At 43.7% G+C, this 19,585-nt stretch overlaps 1 protein-coding gene across 5 annotated transcripts in view; it reads right to left on the reverse strand.

Moving 5' to 3' along the window:
• The window catches only part of SCML4 (Scm polycomb group protein like 4), a 143,073-nt gene extending 128,969 nt beyond the window's left edge, over positions 1-14,104 (reverse strand). For 4 of the 5 annotated variants that reach the window (XM_019028681.4, XM_019028684.4, XM_055390718.2 and 1 more), the window contains exons 1-2: positions 11,873-11,927; positions 11,212-11,338 (exon numbers count right to left, since the gene is read on the reverse strand). The gene's annotated coding sequence lies outside the window, so the exon portion shown is untranslated. Of the gene's footprint in view, positions 1-11,211; positions 11,339-11,872; positions 11,928-14,027 lie in introns of those variants that run through there. The other variant, XM_055390717.2, reaches the window with a different exon arrangement.
• Positions 14,105-19,585: the final 5,481 nt, after the last annotated feature.

Genomic DNA, 19,585 nt, shown 5'->3' on the forward strand with positions numbered 1-19,585 from the left:
GAAAGACAGAGACCAAAACCAACAAACAGGAAGAAAAAGAATTTGGAGCCAGGCACAGTGGCTCACACCTGTAATCCCAGCACTTTGGGAGGCTGAGGCAGGCAGATCTCTTGAGCCCAGGAGTTCAAGACCAGCCTAGGCAACATGGTGAAACCTGTCTCTAGAAAATATACAAAAATTAGCCAGACGTGGCAGCAGGCACCTGTAGTCCCAGCTACTCAGGAGGCTGAGGTGGGCAGATCGCCAGGAGGTCAAGGCTGCAGTGAGCTGTGAATATGCCACTGCACTCCAGCCTGGGAGACAAAGAGAGACCCTGTCTGAAAAAAAAAAAGGAATTTGGAAAAAGGCAAATTTCAGGGAGGAAAAAAATTATTTAATTATTACTAATATCTTTAAAGACAAAATATAATATATTGCATCAATAACATAAGAATAGATTGCTGTATAAAAAGGGCATTAGGCTGGGCTCAGTGGCTCGCGGCCTGTAATCTCAGCACTTTGGGAGGCCGAGGCGGGTGGATTACTTGAGTCCAGGAGTTCAAGACCAGCTTGGATAACATAGTGAAACCCTGTCTCTACTAAAAGTACAAAAATTAGCTGGCAGTGGTGGCACGTGCCTGTAGTCCCAGCTATTCAGCAGGCTGAGATGGGACGATTGTTTGCACCTGGGAGGTGGAGGTTGCAGTGAGCCAAGATCGTGCCACTCCACTCCAGCCCTGGTGACAGAGCGAGACCCTGTCTCAAAAATCAATAAATAAATAATTTAAAAATGAAATAAAAAAATAAAAAGGACATTAAAAGATAAAAGAGAATCCTTGGAATTAAAAATACAACAGTAAGCTGGGTACAGTGACTCACGCTTATAATCCCAGCACTTCGGGAGGCCAAAAGAGGAGGACTACTTGAGCCCAGGAGTTCGAGACCAGCCTGGGAAGCATAGCGAGACCTTGTCTCTACTAAAAATCAAAAAAATTATCTGGGCATGGTGGCATGCACCTGTAGTTTCAGCTACTTGCTGGGGAGGGGCGGGCAAGGTGGGGTGCACTGAGATGGGATGATCGCTTGAGCCAGGAAGTCGAGGCTGCAGTGAGCTGGGACTGCGCCGCTGCACTCCAGCCTGGGTAACAGGGCAAGACCCCATCTCAAAAAAAAAAAAAAGAGAGAGAGCAGAAATAAAACAAATTATTAGAAGGATAGAAGAATAGAAGATAGTGTCAAGGAAAAAACTAAAAGAAGGAAAACAGAAAAACTTCAAGGATCAATACAGGAGATGTATGTATGGCAGGTCAGGACCTACTAAGGTGTCCACAGAAGTGAGATTTATGTCCTGCCTGAACTTCATCCTCCTACAAGTCTATTTCAGCCAGTTTGTGGTTGTATTTCGATGTCTCCTCAAGGGAACAGGGCTGGAGCATCCTGCTCTGCCATTTTACTGACATGAATAATCTAAAGTACATTTTGATGGCAGCAATTTTTGTTCCTGTTTTTTTTTTTTTCCTTTTGTGAAAACCGTTAATGTTCCCATGCTTTAACATGTATTTTAGAAGAACAGAATAAATTTCTTAAAACAAATTCATACATCCTGTTAAGAAACCAGGCTGTTTTGAAAAAGAGTTCTATTGAGTTCTCATTTGAAAATATTTAAATAGGGGAAGCACTCTGAAGACATACAGAGGGGCTCAGGAGCCAGCACAGGGATGAGTCCTTGGGTCAGAGGGGAACTAAGTCTCTTTACTCTCAGAGCTCTCTGTCTCTCCCACCCAGAGGCCACATAATTCACAACTTAGCTAATAAAATTAAACCTTAGGTGCCATGCCATTCAGACCTCAAGTCCAATGTCCAGATACTAAATCTCTCACCACAAGGCCTGGGGTCTTTCCAACCCAGAGCTTACCAACTCCATGGGGCATCCTCACTGACTCTGGGCTTCCCAAGCAACACCCTGGTCACAGCATACAGAATTGTTCACCGCCTGGTTCGGTGATGAGGGTGGCTCTCCCACTAATAATTTTTTATTTTCCAGGCAGCTGTGGTGACACCTCAAACAGGTAATGCATCTCTTAATTAATATTTGAATACAACCAATTCATATAAAACAAAACATAATTCATATTGTATTACATAAGCTCCCATTTCTCAAAAAAAAAAGAAAAATCAGGACCACATATTCCAGGGCTCACTTAGAATCTGCCTACATTTAGCCATTTCCTTGTGTACATGTCTTGTTAAATCCTATACATTTGGGAAGTTGCCTGGGATATAAATGCCACCGTCATCCCCGCCAATGTCACATACTCCTCCTTTCTCAGCTGGGATATGATCTAAGGCCACAAAGTTTCAGAGTACTACATTTCTCAAAGCCATCATTCTTATGATCCATTTCCAATCTCTCATGTGGCCTTTGTCCCTGCATACATTAGGAATTGTATATCCATACTGTTCCAGAGCTTATCCTGAGTTCCTGACTCTCAGTCTTGTTCTCCCCACCACCACCATCTCTCTGGTAGACATCACATATCCATACATGGCACATATATCCACTAGGTAGAATTCAGAGCAGGCCACCACTCTACCCATTACCAAGTCTACCTTGTAGAATCTACATTGAGAGGCAATGGTATGGAACCATTAGGAACCATCATGGTGTTCCAAGAACATCTTCCACCTCCTCCTGGGTTTATGAAATGTGTGTATCTTGAACAAGGGAGTAGCCTTACAAGGGTGCATGTCTTGGCGTGTTTGGGGGATTGGGAAGCCAGTCATGAGTTTCAAGTGCTCAGATTTTAGGCATTATGGTCCCTGACCCCAGATGCGTGAAAGTTAGTAGGCCGAATGCACTTCCAATCACTTCACCTTCACCTCAAGTTCAGAGTTTTGGTTGTCCCCAACACCCATAATGGTAGGTGCCTTTCCTGCCATTTCCTCTTCATTTATGATATTTATGAGGTTTTCCACTGGAGACAGGTCACCCAACATCCTAACTGGTGGCCTGTGGCTCTTGCCTGGTTTAACACCAGACACCATGATATCCCATCCCTCAGGGATTCTGGAGTGCAGGGTCTTTTTCCAACTCTGTGGAAAGCTATTTTCCCTAAGCATTTGTTGAGTATAGATCAACTGTCAGTGGTCCTGACTGCCCTAGGAGTGCCATAACCCTGCCTACTGGTTCTGATTAAATTACCCCTCCAGTTGCAACTGACCCTCCACATAGGACAAGCTATTTGGCTTACATTATATTCCAATTGGTATCATAGCCCAGTGTGTCCCAGAATAACCTCACCATTATTATGATTTTCTTTTTTTTTTTTTTTTTGAGATGGAGTTTTGCTCTGTCGCCCAGGTTGGAGTGCAGTGGCACAATCTCAGTTCACTGCAAACTCTGCCTCCCAGGTTAAAGCGATTCTCCTGCCTCAGCCTCCTGAGTACTTGGGATTACAGGCAAGTGCCACCATGCCCAGCTAATTTTTGTATTTTTAGTAGAGATGGGGTTTCACCATGTTGGCCAGGCTGGTCTTGAACCCTTGACCTCAGGTGATCCGCCCACCTTGGCCTCCCAAAGTTCTGGGATTACAGGTGTGAGCCACCACACCCAGCCGACCTTACTATTATTAAGAGGATAGTAGGGGCTTCCTTAAGTTTCTCTTCACAGGTAACAGGGCAGGGCTCACCACACCTGGTCAGGGCTGTGGCTCTCCAGAGCCCCAGAGTAACCACTAACCCTCCCTTTCTCCCCAGGCAGAAAACACCAGGGATTGCAAAGGAAACCAGATGCCGAGATCTGGATGGGGTTTTCGTGAAGCTAAAGCACAGGAACTTGAGCCGCATTGACAGGTGCGTTGTCAGGCCAGACTTCCGGCCTCCCCCAGTGTCCCCGAAGGCTTGATTCAGGAGTGTCTGAAATGGACAAATAAATCTAAATCATCACCCTCATAGGGCAGTCAGTAGAAGTGACTCATTCTAGAGTAACGGTGAGAGGAATTCCAGAATGACATTGATATTCCACGATATGCAATGGACCTAGAGAGTTGCCCATCCTTGAGGTATCTCCCCAGATGGAAAAATCAAACAAGGAGGTAAGGCAGTGCTTGAAAGTAACAAGAGTTACATCTCCGGGGGACGGTTTGGGGATAAATTTGTGATAGATGCTTAGAAAACCAAACAACAAGAAATAGAGACACATGCAAATATTAATAATTGCATATGAAAAAATAATCACTAAAGATTGATTTCACTAAAAATTATTATGTAACTTTATTGGGAGGATGAAGGGAAGAAGGGTATAATGAGGCATTCAAGAGTTAAGCCCTCTTAACTCTTTCAAAGTAGAAAGTTAACAAACTATGTCTACAACAAAAAATTGTCCAGAAATAACAGTATATGCTGGTTAGCTGAAATTTAGAGGCAAAGCCAGGTGCAGTGGCTCATGCCTGTAATCTCAGTACTTTGGGAGGCTAAGGCAGGAGGATCGCTTGAGGCCAGCAGTTCAAGACCAGCCTGGGCAACATGGTGAAACCCTACAAAAATACAAAAATGAGCCGGGCATGGTGAAACATGCCTGTAGTCTCACCTGTTCGGGAGGTTGAAGAAGGAGAATCACCTGAGCCCTGGAAGACTGAGGCAGCAGTGAGCCATGATCGTACCACTGCACTCCAGCCTGGGTGACAAAGACAGACCCTGTCAAAAGAAAAGAAAAGAGAGAGAGAGAGGAAAGAAAGAAAGAGAGAGAGAGAGAGAAAGAAAGAGAGAGAGAGACAGAAAGAAAGAAAGAAAGAAAGAAAGAAAGAAAGAAAGAAAGAAAGAAAGAAAGAAAGAAAGAGGAAGAAGAGAGGGAGGGAGGAAAAAGAAAAGAATAGGAAAGAAAAGAAAAGAAATTTACAGGCAAATATCAGAAGAGCCAACTAAAAACATGGTTGCCATTAGAAAGTAGGGTTGGAGGAACAGAACAACTATTTCTGATGAAAATCTTATAGAATGATTTGCCTTTTTAATCTCCTTATTGATAAAGCTAGACACATACACAACTGATTTTTAAGCATTAAATTAAAATTTTTAAGCATCGTCATTAAAAAATGTGGAAGACACAAAAAAGTAGAAAAAGAGAAAACCATTGGTTCTCTACCCCTGAGAATGAGGGAGCTCACAAGTACTATAAATATGACTTCAAAAATATTCTTTTTTATAGAGATGGGGTCTTCCTATGCTGCCCAGGCTTGTCTCAAATTCCTGGGCTCAAGTAATCCTTCTGCCTCAGCCTCCCAAAGTGTTGGGATTACAGGTTTGAGCCATCACACCCATCCAAATATGACTTTTTAAATATCTAAGTTGTAATTTTTAAAATATATAATAAAATTTAATCACAAATTAAAATAAAAATTATAAACACAATTTTAAAAATGTAAACCGAATTTGACTGCTTTTTACTCATAATAAAAATGTGTTATTACATTTGCTTTATGAAAATCCTTAATCATGGCTCTGTAGTTGGATATTATAACTTTTTTCTTGGAGTGTTTCTATTGTAAACAGAAATCCAAGGAAAAGTACGGTGCCTAAAACAGTGGCTGCAACATGGTGGGAACTCAATAAATGTTTGTGAAATGATAAACGAGTGAATGAGAAATCCTAATTCACTAAACACTTGTGAGCATCTAATATCCTACCTTCAGGGCTCAAGTTCATTGAATGCATAGACTGTGCCGTATTAATGATTGGGTTCTGGTCTGGGATAAATGATGTGACCCACCAGGTGCCTGGCACACACCTATCACAGACAGGGATTCCATAATAAATATGACACTTTTTGAGCTATCAAACATATTAAATCTCACAGATTCCTGAGGAGATTGTCCTTCTAACCTATGATAGCTGAAACAGGGAATCTTCATTCACTTATTCAACAAGTATGCAATGAATGCCTTCTGAGTGCCAGGCACTGTTCTAGGCTTAGTGTATGAAACACACCCAAATCTCTAGCCTCACGGAGCTTAATTTCTACTGTAGGGAGAGATAGTAAACAGGACAAATAAGTAAAATATGTATATGTCACATAGTGATAACTGCTACAGATAAAAATTAAGTAGCGAACAGGGACAGGGAATGTCAGAAATGTGATGAGGGGGAGAGGAGTTGCAATTCAAATTAGTCACCAAAATCCCATGGAGGTGAAGGTGCATTCAGACCTGAAGGCAGCAAGGGAGGAGCCATCTGAACCCATGCTACTCTGAGGCAATGGAGAGTGGGAAGGGGGTAAGGTGGTATCCACCTGCTCTGTGACCCCTCATCTACCATGCACGGCAGAGCAAGCTGCTCAACCTTTCTCTGGGGCCCTCAGAGTGGGAGTAACGTTAACTCCTAGAATATATAATAGTACATGAAGATTCTAGAGACTGAATTTTTTTTTGCTCTCCTCTATGATTTTTGTGATGATATCAGAGAAACATCTCTCCCCACCTACCTGCTCAATCCCCAAACACCATCTCCCTCCTGTCAACCATCATATTGCATCATACAATATAAAATGAAGGGTCATTGGTATTGACCAACAGCAGTAACTTAAAAACTGCTAAAAAAAAAATGAGCTAACTGGGAGAGGTGGGATGCACCTGTAATTCTGGCTGCTCAGGAGGCTGAGGTGGGAGGATGGCTTGAGGCCAGGAGTTCAAGACCAGCCTGGCCAACACTGGAAGACCTCATTTCTAAATAAATAAATAAAGTGGAGTTGTAGTCATCACCTTTCTAATAGGTTAACATTCTTCCCCTTTTTATTCTAAAGTGGTTTCAAGTTGTAAATCGGCCAAGTACCACTTATCCAGAGGTTCCACATGCCAGACACTGTGCCAGCACGGGGGAAATAGCTTCTTCCGTCATGCACTGCCTGCTCACAGATAGAAGCAAAAACACTCCTTTACAGCTGAGCTATGAAGCCAGACTGCCTGGACTCAAATCCAGGCAGTAATCTGGCAGATTACTTAACCTCTGTATGCTTTCGTTCCCACGTCTGCAAAATGGGGATCAAAATAGATTGACTGTATGAACTATATGGACAAATACATGCAAAGTGCTTAGAACAGGACCTGGTGTATCATAAGCACTCAATAAATGTCAGCTTTAAAAATGACATAAATAGAATATAGTATTTTTTAAAACATTTACTACATCTAGTTTCACAGAGATCCTGGTTAGGAGAGGGCCCACACCTCCAAGTCTGACCTGTGTAATTGGATAAAATCCTCCTCCTCTACACACCACTATTTGCGTTCACTGATTTTCGTAGAGACTTAGGACTCTCATGGGAAGTGGTAGGAAGGTTTTTCTTGTTTTAATATTATTGATGTAGGCCTTTTATTATTTCCTTCCTTCAGCTTGCTTTGGGTTTAATTGCTTTTCTTTCTCTAGTTTCTTATGGTAGGAACTTAGTTTATTGATTGGAGACACTTCTTCTTTTCTAATATAAGCATTTAATGCCATAAATTTTCCTCTAAAGCACTGCCTCAGTTGCAATTCACAAATTAGATATAATTTGTTTTTATTTTGTTCACAGTATTTTTTTTCATTTGTCTTGAGGCTTTCCTTTTGGCCCATGGATTATATGGAAGTGTGTTGTTTAATTTCCAAATATTTGGGAATTTTCCAAATATCTTACTTACTGATTTCTAGCTTAATTCCATTATGCTCCAAGCACATACTTTGTGAAATTTCCAGTTTTTAAAGTGTTTTAAGATTTTCTTTATTGTTCAAAATATGTTTGACCTTGTTGAAAAGTCTATGTAGAAGATAAAAAATTATGTATTCTGTTGCTGAGTAGAGTATTGTATAAATGTCAATTAGGTCAAGTTGGTTGATGTTATCCAGAGTGCAGTGGTGCGATCTTGGCTCACTACAACCTCCACCTACCAGGTTCAAGCCATTCTCCTGCCTCAGCTTCCCAAGTAGCTGGGATTATAGGTGTGTACCACCACGCCCAGCTAATTTTTCTATTTTGAGATGGGGTTTTGCCATGCTGGCCTAGGCTGGTCTCAAACTCCTGATCTCAAGTGATCTGCCCCGGTCGGCCTCCCAAAGTCCGGGATTACAGGCATGAGCCACCGCACCCAGCCTGGTCTTTTGTGATTTTCTGTCTACTCTTTCTGTCAACCATTGAGAGAAGAATGTTGGAATTTCCATCTGTAAATGTGAATTTGTCTTTCTCTTTTCCGTTCTAGCAGTTTTTGCTTCATGTTTTTTTAAGCACCGATGTTAGGTATGTACACACTTGTTATGTCTTCTTGGAGAGTTGACCGTTTTCTTATTATGTAACATTACTATTCCTGATAATATTTCTTATTCTGAAGTGTACTTTGTCAGATATTAATATTATAAGCTGCTCAGGCTTTCTTGTGGTTAATGCTTACATGGTGTTTATTTTTCATTCTTCTACTTATAATAAATATACATTTTTATATTTCATGTTAGACATTATCAAATCGCCTAATATGCATGCAATCAAAATACCAAAAGGAGAAGAGAGATTGAGAAGAAATATTGGAAGAACAAACGGCCAAGATTTCTTCCAAAATTCATGACAGATACCAAACCACAGATCTAACAAGCTCAGAAACATCAAGCGAAACACAAAAACAAACAAACGATTGATCAAAAATGTCACACATAGGTATATCATTTTCAAACTGCTGAAAATAGAAGACAGGAAATCCCAAAGACAGCCAGAGAAAAAAGGCATATTATATTTTTTGGGAAAGGCAGGAGACTCCCAAAGAGTGATCAGAAACATTGCTCCACTGCCCCTTTAAAGGTCATCAACCTGAAATTTAAAAATAAATCTAGAATTGGCTTCACCAAACTTAGAGCAACCTATTTTGCACCAATCTGAAAACTTTCAGTAAAGTACCCTTTGACCACCAGGAATTCCAAAGCACAGGGAAGTGGCTTATTCAGAATCACCCAGGAAAACAACTCCCACACACACAAGTACACTTCTGTCACCCGCCCACGTCTTCATCAACCTGCCTGCTCTGCCCACTGGCCCTGCCAGTAACATTTGTGCTGTCATCGCCCACAGGCCCTGCAGAGTTGGGATTGTAGAAGAGCACTGCCCCCAGAGACACATTCAACTTTGGGGGAGAAGGAGATTGAACATGTTTCCAGGCAGGGATAACCCACCCAAACTTCCAGAAACCAGTTAGAGGGTGTAGGCAGGGACTTTGCCACACACTGGTGTTCACAGAATTAGGGAGACCCTAATAAAGAGATGGGAAGGTTGGCCAGTGCTGCTGGCAATGTACTGTTAGCCAGCTTTGGGAAAATGCACTGTGCTTTCTCCACCACTGAGAGGAAGAGAGAGAGAGAGAGAAGCAAAACAAAGCAAAAACAATGGGGAAATGTTTTTAAAGTTTAAAGGCAAAGAGAAAAATAATGATGGCAGATTGGGTGGGAGAAATCATCAAGGATACAGTATGAAAAGACAGAACAAAATGAGTATGTGCTTGCTAAAGAAAAGCTAGATGCTAGACAGAGGAGAATTTAAAAATAAAATGTAAACCATGCAACAAAGCTATTAAATGATGGGAAACAGACATGAATTTGTGTAAGGAAGAGAAAGGGAGACGATGAGTCTGACAGCAAGAAAACTTGATGGGATATTTGTTGTGGAGGGAGGGTGCCAAGGAGGGAAGGCAGAAAAAAGGGTGCTGGTCCTCAAGTACAGAAATAGAATGGTCTTCTATCACAATCTCTTTTTACCTTAAATGTATTAAGAAAAAATTACTAATGAGCTCACAATGTATCAAGAAGTCAATGATTCAAATCATCTGCCATTGGGCACAGTGACTTATGCCTGTAATCCCAACACGCTGGAAGGCCGAGGCTGGAGGATCGCTTGAGGCCAGGAGTTGGAGATCAGCCTAGGCAACAGAATGAGATCCTGTCTCTACATTATATTTTTAAAATTTGCTGAACGTGGTAGCACAGGCCTGTAGTCCCAGCTACTTGGGAGGCTGAGGCAGGAGGATCACTTGAGGCCAAGAGTTCGAGGTCACAGTGAGCCTATAGTCCCAGTGGGGAAGGGGTACAGCTTTTCCTCACTGCAGTCAATTCTCCACCTCATTTGTCCTCATATCAAATTTTGCACCTCTAACACTCACTATATATTTTAGGGAGACTAAGAAATCATATCCCTGGCTGGGCGTGGTGGCTCACACCTGTAATCCCAACACTTTGGGAGGCCAAGCTGAGAGGATTGCTTGAGGCCAGGAGCTGGAGACCAGCCTAGGCAATATAGTAAGACTGCGACTCAACAACAACAAAAAAATGTATAATTTTAAATATGTATATTTTTAAAAAAAAGGCCTGGCATGGTGGCTCACACCTGTAACCCCAGCATTTTGGGAGGCTGAGGCAGGCAGATCATTTGAGGTCAGGAATTCAAGACCAGCCTGGCTAACATGGTGAAACCCCATCTCTATTAAAAGTACAAAAAATTAGCCGGGCATGTGGCACACGCCTATAATCCCAGCTACTTGGGAAGCTGAGGCAGGAGAATCGCTTGAACCCAGGAGGCAGAGGTTGCAATGAGCCAAGAATGCACCACTGCACTCCAGCCCGGGTGACAGAGCTAGAAAAAAAAAAAAAAAAATCTCATCCCCAACATAGTAACACAAAGGAGTTCACATCAGCAAAAAGGATCATCTGAAATTAGGCTTAGAGGTCAAACAGTCTGTCCTAATGCAGTGGGACCCAGTGGCCCTGACCACCAGTTAACATCACTGGAGCCTAGAGACGCTCTGGGGCCCGGCGCTAGGAGGAGATGGCATCTACTGTTAGCTTGTTTTCACCTTGGCCTTAGCAGCTACTGGAAAGGTGACGGTTCTCCGGAAATCACAGAACGATTGCCTGGATTCTTTTTTCTTTGCGAACGAATGGAGGAAAAGGGATTTTCTCACTTGCTTGAGAGATTTCCTGTTACTAATTAGAACATTACAATCTTAAGAGGATGATAGGTGACCCAAGTCTGAATTTGAAACTCTTCAGTGACAACGCTCCTTTAGAAAGGAATGGTCAAGGGTGTTCTTTGGAATCCTCAGATTTCAATTGTGTATGACAGAACACAGGGTTACATTAGAGTTTTATGAGCAAGAGGATACAGTGTGGAGACACAGGGCTTTATGAGACCCAAATTACTATGAACATTTACTACACGTGGTATTACATTTTTACCTCGTATCTTCCAGATGCTGGGCCCTTGTTTCTTTCCTCGACAAATGCCTGGCTCCCCATTGAACTCAGGTGCCACACGTGTTGGGCAAATCTGTGGGGAATGTTCCAGTGAAGGTCCTGTCCCCACCTGCAGTGACAGGAGACAAGTGGGCCTCTGATGTGGGGAGAGAAGGGCGCTCCCTGAGTGAGCCTCCTGCCAGCAGCCCGGAGCCGGCCTCAGACTCCACTCTCCCAGGAGGCCAGCACTCCCCAAGTTCTAGGACCTTCCTGGCCAAAGCCTTAGCCTAGCAGCCTGTCCACTGAGGAACTGATTGAATCCTGAAAAGGGTCCTTGTCAAGCACCAATGAACTCCTCCTCCATTCATCAGGGTTTCCTTGGTGTTAAGGGTTGAACTGTGTCCACCCCAAAAAATATATGTTGGAATCCTAACACCTAGCACTTCAGAAAGTGACCTGATTTGGAAATAGGGTCTTTACAGAGGTAATCAAGTTAAAGGGAGATCATTAGGTGGGCTCCGATCCAGTGTGACTGGTGTCCTCATAAAAAGGACCAACTTGTCACAGAGATGGGCATGCATAGAGGGAAGAGGAAGTGCAAAGACACAGGGAGACGAGAACCATCCCAGAGCCAAGAAGAGTCTGGAACAAATCCTTCCCTCACCAGCCTCAGACGGAGCCAACCCTGCTGACACCTTGAGTGTGGACTTCTGCCTCCAGAACGGTGAGACAATCAAGCTCTGTTGTCCAAGCCCCCTTGATTGTGGCATTTGTTACATCAGCCCTAGCAGATGAATACACTTGGCCTCCTCTCCTCTGAGACCCAGGCAGGTCAGGGCCAAGGCGGAGCTCATCTGCATCTGAGCCACCCATCTTTGGAGTGAGGGCAATGAACTCAAGCAGGGCCAGGCAGTGTTGTTAGGAATATTATAGGTGGCTGGGTTCCTTAGGATGGATTGAGACCCTTGGTCCGAAATCTAAATGTAATAGAAACGTAGTACATGTTTGTTGTGTGTGTGCATGTGTGTGTGTCCCATAGGATAGTGGGTGTGAAATGGTTACCCAGAGTTAAGGTCCCCAGGAGGGTCTTGTCTTGAACAAGGTCTTGTTCAGGGTGGTGTACAGGTGGTACCTGTATCATGACGTCCCTATGTCTACCCCACAGAATCATTCCTATTCAGTGTGGACCCCCGTCAAAAAGTAAATCCCTGCCAAAAATAGCAAAATATACATTTGCCCATAAAGAGAAATTAATATAAATATATTCAGCTCCTCTGAAGAAAATTTTCTATAGACATGAAGGGCAGCAGCTTTAGCTACGTGCCATGACTTAAATGATCAGTCACTTCTTTTAAAAATCTGTTAAGAAAGCTAACTTTTTTAAAAAGTTGTGGGGTAGGGGGCAGGCATGGTGGCTCATGCCTGTAATTCCAGCACTTTGGGAGGCCCTGGTAGGAAGATTGCTTGAGCCCAGGAGTTCAAGACCAGCCTGGGCAACATAGTGAGACTCTGTCTCTAGAAAAAAAATTTAAAATTAGCTGGGCATGGTAATGCACACCTGTGGTCCCAGCTACTCCGGAGGCTGAAGTGGAAGGATTGCTTAAGCTGGGGAGGTAGAGGCTGCAGTGAGCTGTGTTGGTGCCACTGCACTCCAGCCTGGGTGACAGAGTGAGACCCTGTCTAAAAAAAAATAAAAATAAAAAAAGTCACAGACAAGGTTGTACTTGATCTTACCTGAAACAAAACAGAGAGAAGTAGGATTTTTAAAAAGCTAGCTGGGTTTTCATAAATGGAATTATATAGATAGATTTTCAAAAGACCAAATAGAAATAAGTATCTTGCATAGTGAGGGCTTCCCACATTTTTTTATTTCTCCTCAAGCTTCCCCCTTCCTCCCTGCACCTAAGTCCGTTCCCGGCTAGAGTTGCTAGAAAAAAATACAGGACACCTAGTCAAATTTGCATTTCAAGAAAAACGAGGAAAGCTTTTTCAAAGTGTAAGTATATCCCAAATATTTCATGGGACATGTTTATACTAAAAATTCATTTGTTGTTTATCTGAAATGAAATTTAACTGGGCATCTTTTTTGGGGTGTGCTGGATCTGGAGACCCTCTTTCTGCCGGAACGCACGGGCTGTGTGAGGGGCGTCCTACTGAGGGTCGGGCTTGATGGCCCGGGTAGGTTATATCTGTCCCCCGGCTAGGAGAGGCTCTGAGGCAATGACTGCAGCTGTTCCCCTCCCCCAGGACGGGGGTCGGGGGGTCGGGCCTTGGGGAGCCCCCTTAGGAGGCAAGGCGCTAGAAACTAGAGAAGCGACAGGGACCCTTTTTTTGCGTCTGAGTCCAAGGAGAAACAGCTGGGTCTAAGGGAGACAGTCCGGACCTTGGGTCTGACTCAACGAATGCCGGAGGCCACCCTGAGCTCCAGAGTGGTGGAGTCCGGGACGTGGCTGCGAGGGGTCTGTGGGAGCCGGGCGCACGGCAGCGTCGCTCCAGCCCCACTGGCCGGCCCGGGACTCCAAGAAGAGGCAGCGGATCTCCCAGTCCCTGACCAGCCTGGCCGGGCCCCGGTCGGCCACCTCGCGCCCCCTGGTGGCCACAGAGGGAGAAGCCGCCCGCTCATTTCTACAGCCGCTGGAATCTGGACTCCGGGGGCTGAGCGCCTGGACCGGAAGGAGGAAGGGAACACGGCAGAGTCCTCGGGGGAGCTAGGGCTTCGTGGGGCAGGAAGAAGACAGTGGCCGTTTCCACCGAAGACACCACGTGCAGTGTCTTCACGGGCAAAGCAATCCCAGCTGTGAATCCCACGGAGCACCTACCTGCTCACCAAATTCTGGTGGCAGAACGAAGCCTCCGGTTGACGTCCCCAGGGGAGATCCCTCGTCGCTCCTGAGAGCACCTTTGCCGACTCCCCTCTGCAGGCATTAGGCCACTGGGGAACTGAATGCTTTGCTGGCCCCACCAGTTAGCCACCTTGTGTGATACGGAAATCTCATCTTTTCAAATATAAGACTTGTCAAGCTGTAGGAAAAATACATGTGAACATCCTCCTCACTCAGCAGTAGCATCCTCAGGCTCTTGCAGCTAACCCAAAATGAAAAGATCGAGGTCTGAAGACTTGGTTTACATTATTCACACAATGATTTCATCCTCTTTCCCCTTCCCTCAAGGCTGTGGGAATGTTCTCTAAGAGGTGGAAGAATCCAGACTCAGGTGTTCTGAGTGAAAATCAAGGGCAAGGGTTGTGCTCACGCCCCACGCGGCTCTTCCCCCACCCCGCCCGTCCCCAAGCAAGTTAAGGGCAGAGTGGTCAGAGCCAACGCTGTATTCAAGATGGCTAATTTTATTGGTCGATTTGGCCAGACCAAGGTACCCAGATACTTGGTCAAACATTGATCTGGATGTTGCTGTGAATGTATTTTTCAGATAAGAATAACATTTAAGGTGGGGCCGAGGCAGGAGGATTACTTGAGTCCAGGAATTCAAGACCAGCCTGGGCAACATATGAGACTGTCTCCGCAAAAAATTTTAAAAATTAGCCAGGCATGGTGGCTCCACCTGTGGTCCCAACTATTAACTGCTTGAGCCCGGGAGGTCGAGGCTGCAGTGAGCCGAGATTACACCACTGCCAGCCTGGGCGACAGAGTGAAACCCAGTCTTCAAAGAGAGAGAGAAAGAGACATGTAAACCAGTAGATTGGGTAAATTACCCTCCATAATGTGGGTGGGTCTCACCCAATCAGTTAAAGTTCCTTTCCTTTTAAGAAAGGAGAAAGCTCGACCTTCCTGAGGAAGAGGGAATTCCGCCTCCAGGAGGCCTTTGGTTTTGAGACTGCAACATCAGTTCTTCCCTGGGTCTCCAGCTTGCTGATCTACCCTTGAGATTTAGGACTCAATCTCCACAATCACATGAGCCAGTGCCTTAAAAAATCAATCAATCTTTCTCTGTCTCTATTGATAGAAAGATCTATTATCTATCTATAGAGAGAGGGACATCTATATGTCTATATGGATAGATTATCCATCTAGAGAAATGGAGATTTATTAATAGGAGATATATATACATCCGTGTGTGTGTGTGTATCTGTCAATCTCCTGTCGGTTCGATTTATCTGGAGAGCCCTGACTGAAGGTCCTTAGGGCCTTGGCATCAGCTCAGCCCAGGACCATTCCGCTCACCCACTCCAGAGCATGGCTCTAGCAATCCCCATCTCCCGCCTTATCACCTTCCCTTTCCAGTGGGTGATTTCCTTCTGCAGAAAACAACTGTTGTTTCTCTCATTCTTGAAAATCTTGACCCCACTTCTCTTCCAGCTACTACTAGTTTTTGTTTTGTTTTTTGTCCTGTCTGCAACAAAATTCCTCTAAAAAGTCTGTACTTTCTCCAAGTTCTCTCCTCCAATTCTCTGTCATTTTATTGTGAAATATAGCACACACAGAGATAAAGGGCAAAACCAGAAACATACAGCTTGATGATTTCTCCAAAACCCTTACAACCGCCAACAAGATCAAGAAATAGCACATTGGCAAGAGTTCAGAAGCCTTCCTCATGCCCCCTCCCAGTGTCCACCCCATCTGCCCCTAAGGGTAAACACCATCCAGACCTTTATGATAATCAGTTCCTTGATTTATTTTTTTGTACCATCTAGGCATGCATCCCCAAACGCTGTAATTCATTGTTACCCATTTTTTGATCTTCAGATAATGAAATAACACAAGGAGTCATCTGTAAAATTTACCCATGTCAACATGTATAACTGCATTTCATTTGTTTTTGTTAAATTGTAGAATCTTTTTGTTGTTGTTGTTGTTGTTTTGTTTTGAGACGGAGTCTCGCTCTGTCACCCAGGCTGGAGTGCAATGGCACGATCTTGGCTCACTGCAACCTCCGCCTCCCGGGTTCAAGCGATTTTTCCTGCCTCAGCCTCCCGAGTAGCTGGGACTACAGGCCCCCGCCACCAGGCCCGGCTAATTTTTGTATTTTTAGTAGAGACGGGGTTTCACCATGTTGGCCAGGCTGGTCTCGAACTCCTGACTTTGTGATCCACCCCCCCCCCCCACCCCCCTTGGCTTCCCAAAGTGCTGGGATTACAGGCATCAGCCACCATGCCCGGCCAGTACTTTGTGGAATCTTAATGCATTATTTATCCACTGCTGCATAATATATTACCCCAAAACATAGCAGCTTAAGACTAACGTTTATTATTTCACATACGTTCTGAAAGTCAGAAATCTGAGAGTGGCTTAGCTGGGTGCTCTGGCCCAGGGTCCTCTCATGCAGTTGCAGCAAAGCTGCTGCCTGAGGCTGTCGTCTCTGAAGACTTAACTGGGGCTAAAGGAGCCTCTTCCAAACTCACTCCCAAGCCTGTTGACAGACTTGGGTTCCTCACTACTTGGGCCTCTCCATAGGGCTGCTCATGACTTAGATTCCCCAGAGCAAATAAGCCAAGAGACAGAGTGTGAGTGACAGAGCTCCCAAGATGGAAGCTGTAATGTCATGTTGCCTGTCACGTGGCACAGCATCACTGCTTCCCACAAGCCACTGGTCACGTAGGAGAACCCTGGACCATATGGGAGGGAACCACATGAAGATGTGAGCACCAGGAGGCAGGAATCATCTGAAAGGCTGCCTACCACAACCTTTGGATAAACACAGAAAAATGTACCCATTCTTTTAGTGGTAAACATTTAGGCTGTTTCTAGTTTAGGGCTATTGTGATAGAGCTTCTGTGAACATTCTTATTCATGTCTATTGGTGCATACGTGCACGCATTTCTTTCGGGTGAATATCTAGAAGTGTAACTAATGGCAAACTGTTTTACAAAGTGATCCACAAATGTACACACCCTCCAGGAATATATGAGATTTCCAGTTGTTACATGTTCTCAATTCCACTTGATATGGTCCATCCCTTTAACTTCAGCCATTCTGGTGAGCTTGAATTAATAGCTCATCGTGGCTTCAATTTGCGTGTCCCTGATGGATAAAGAGCTTGAACAGCTTTTCATGTATTTCTTGGCCATTAGGATATGCTGTCTTGGGACATGCAGTAGACGTGGAGCTAGGGTGTTCAAGTCGTCCTTCCAGCAAGGACTTGCAGCCCAGCTGTGGGGAGTGTGGTTTGCAGACGGTCACCAGCTCCTTCAGGGTCTGCCCGAACAGCAGAGAACCACCTTGTCCAAGGTCATGCTCTTCCTGAGTATGACTGAGTGTTGAATGAGCAAGGGAAGGCCAAAGCAGAGCCGTTCGGCCTGAATGGGGTGGATTGATAAGCAATTCCACTCCCAAGCCCCACCAGGTTGGCCCAAGCTGTGCTAGGCTACATCGCAGTTCAACTCCTTTCTCTGCTCAATCCTGCTTCTTCCCTCTTTGTTCACAATAAACATCTTGATTCCTAATAAACATCTTGCACCGCAAACTCCTTTTCAGGGTCTGCTTCTGAAGAACTCCATCTGCGGTGTGAAGTGCCCTTTTGAAAAAAAAAGCCTATTGCCTGTCTTCCTGTGGGGTTGTCTAGTTTTTTTCTTACCAATTTGCTGCTTTTTGTTTAGTGTGGATACAAGTCCTTTGTCAATTACATGTGTGGCAAATATCTTCTCTCACTATGTGTCTTGCCTTGTTAATTTCTTTATTGTATCTTTGAAGAACAGAAGGTCTTCATTTAGATGTAATTCAATTTATCAATTTATTTCTTTTCTATATACGTTCTTTGTATCCTGTTTAAGAAATATTTTCCTATCCTAAGGTTATGAATGTATTCTCCTATATTATATTCTAAAAGCTTTTATTGTTTTGCCTTTCAGATTTACATTTATACACCACCTGGAATTAATTGTTTCATAAGGCATGAGGCTGGGACCATGTAACATTTTTTTCCCAATTGGATATGCTATTGCCCCGGCACTATGTTTTGAAAATGCCTTCTTTCCCCATGGTGCTGTAATGCCAACTCGTCCCGTACATCAAGTGTGAGTCTGCCCACATATGTGGGTCTGTTTCTGGATTTCCATTCTATATCATTGGCCTATCTGTTTTTGTCCCAATACCACACTGTCCAATACCCATTGGTTTTTTTCACAATTTTTAAAAGTGTGGTAAAATACACACAACATAAAATTCACCATCTTAACTGTGTTTAAGAGTACAGTTCAGGCCTGGCGCGGTGGCTCACGCCTGTAATCCCAGCACTTTGGGAGGCCGAGGCGGGCAGATCAATTGAGGTCAGGAGTTCAAGACCAGCCTGGCCAACATGATGAAACCCCATCTCTACTAAAAATACAAAAATTAGCCAAGTATGGTGGTGCGTGCCTGTAATCCCAGCTACTTGGGAGGCTGAGGCAGGAGAATCACTTGAACCTGGGAGGCAGAGGTTGCAGTGAGCCGAGATTGCACCATTGCACTCCAGCCTGGGCAACAAGAGCAAAACTCGGTCTCAAAATTAAATAAATAAATAAATAAGTACAGTTCAGTGGTATTAAATACATTCATAACGTGCAGTCATCACCACATCCACTTCCAGAACTCTTTTCATCTTGTGAAACTGAAACTCTACACCAGTTAAACACTAACGCCCCATTCCTCCTCCCATCCCAGCAGCCACCATTCTGTTTTCTCTGTATGAATTTGACTACTCTGAGTACCTCATGTAAGTGGGATCATACAGTATTTGTCTCTTTGTGAGTGGTGTATTCACTTAACATAATGTTTAGCATAATGTCCTCAAGGTTCATCTGTGTTTTAGCATGTATCATAATTTCTTTCCTTTTTAAGGATGAATAATATTGCATTGTATATCTATATCACATTTTGTTTTATTTATTCATCTATCGATGGACATTTAGGTTGCTCCACATTTTAGCTATTGTAAATAATGCTGATATAAACAGGTATACACATATCTCTTTGAGACCCTGCTTTTAGTTCTTTTGGGTATATACTCAGAAGTAGAGTTGCTGGATCATATATCCTATGGTACCTCTAATTTTAATTTTTTGAGGAACCACCATACTATATTCTAAAGCAGGCACACCATTTTACATTTCCACCAATATTTCACAAAAGTTCCAGTTTTTCCACATTGTCATGACTACCTGTTATTTTCTGGGTTTTTTTTTTTTTTTTTTTTGGTAGTAGCCATCATATTGGGTGTGAGATGTTATCTCATTGTGATTTTGATTTGTATTTCCATAATTATTAGTGATGTTGAGCATCTTTTCATTTGCTTATTGGTCATTTGTATATCTTCTCTGGAGAAATTTCTATTCGAGTCCTTTACCCATTTTTTAATCAGGTGGGTTTGTTGTTGTTATTGTGTTGAGTTTTAGGAGTTCACTAAATATTCTGGATATTAATCTTTTATCAGATAAGTGATTTGCAAA

Source organism: Gorilla gorilla, chromosome 5 (genome assembly GCF_029281585.2).
Source record: "Gorilla gorilla gorilla isolate KB3781 chromosome 5, NHGRI_mGorGor1-v2.1_pri, whole genome shotgun sequence".
In the NCBI taxonomy this organism is placed as follows: domain Eukaryota; kingdom Metazoa; phylum Chordata; class Mammalia; order Primates; family Hominidae; genus Gorilla; species Gorilla gorilla.